Source organism: Galeopterus variegatus, unplaced genomic scaffold (genome assembly GCF_000696425.1).
Source record: "Galeopterus variegatus unplaced genomic scaffold, G_variegatus-3.0.2 Scaffold3892, whole genome shotgun sequence".
In the NCBI taxonomy this organism is placed as follows: Eukaryota; Metazoa; Chordata; class Mammalia; order Dermoptera; family Cynocephalidae; genus Galeopterus; species Galeopterus variegatus.
Window position 1 is genome coordinate 40,986 of NW_007730003.1, and position 1,351 is coordinate 42,336.

Genomic DNA, 1,351 nt, shown 5'->3' on the forward strand with positions numbered 1-1,351 from the left:
AAAAAAACAAAAACAAACAAAAAAACCCCATTATTTATCTTATAACATTCTCTCTCCTCCCCCAAGATCATTCATTTTCCCCTTACTCTGCTTTATTATTTTTTTTTTTAGCACTTATCACTGCCTGACAGTAAATTATATATCTACTAGTTTGTTTATTGTCTGTCTCTCCCCTTGGAATTTAAGCTCCATGAGGGCATTTTGGTTGTCTTTGTAGCCGCAGGACTGAGAGCACTGCCTGGCACATAGTAGACACTCAATAAACGTACTACATAAGTGAGTGAATAAATTACACCTTGATTGTTTAAGGCATGCCCTGTATAAGCAGTCTGTAGGTCGAAGGGCTTTGGATATTAACACAGCTGCATGAATATCCCAGTTGATTTTACACATTCTCTCAGGGCTGGTTTAGAAACCAGCTTAATAGGTACAGGCTATGAGAGGGCACCACTGGTGGCTGATGTGGTTCCCCTTCTGGCATTGGAAGGTCAGCTCTGCTTGTTCACTTGGCCATTCTCTTGTTAATCTGCCCATCAAGTGTGTACAGAGGGGCCACAGGGCCACCTGGTATGTGAACCACCACGTGGAATGGTTCCCCCCCTCTCCCTGCCTCTAAAAAGTTGTGCAGTGTGTATCCTGTGCAACTGCAAATGGCAGCCTGATGGGGGAGACAAACACTGAACAATCTAGAATATCATGGTGGTAAATGCAGTGANCTCCCTGCCTCTAAAAAGTTGTGCAGTGTGTATCCTGTGCAACTGCAAATGGCAGCCTGATGGGGGAGACAAACACTGAACAATCTAGAATATCATGGTGGTAAATGCAGTGATGGAGGGGAGCCCAAGGGCCTGTGAGAGCCCAGAGACAGGACCCGTGTCCCAACCCAGAGGGCCCAGGGTGATAATCTGATCTAAGTCACCTTCTCTTCCCCCTTTTTTAGATCCATAAGCAGTGGACTCAGTATAAGGTTACCTGGGCCCTGGGTTCCTCTCATGAGCAATGTCTGTCTGTCCTAAAGGAACTAAGGCTATGGGCTGGAGCTCAGGCCTGTGCCACTTCTCAGCTGTCACTCCTGCCCGACTCTGCCCCACTGTAATATTTATTTCTCTCCCTCTGCTGCCATGGAAACACAGAAAGATGAAAAGTTGGTCTGCATTATTTTTCAGGCAGGGTATTTGTCAGGGATCCAACCAGAACATGTGGAGGGGGGAAACTGAGGCGCAGATGGAGCAGGCCCCTCAGTTGTCCTTGCCCCTCACCCTTCAGAGAAGATGATTCATTCATTCCCTGTGGTCATTTAAATGGGGACACAGGGATGGAATTTTGCCTTGGTGTTTAACACTTTCTTGGA

General features: G+C 46.5%; 1 protein-coding gene across 1 annotated transcript in view; it reads left to right on the forward strand.

Annotated features, from left to right (window-relative positions):
• The window catches only part of ABCC1 (ATP-binding cassette, sub-family C (CFTR/MRP), member 1), a 69,935-nt gene that overhangs the window by 33,750 nt on the left and 34,834 nt on the right, over window positions 1-1,351 (forward strand). The window lies entirely within an intron of this gene.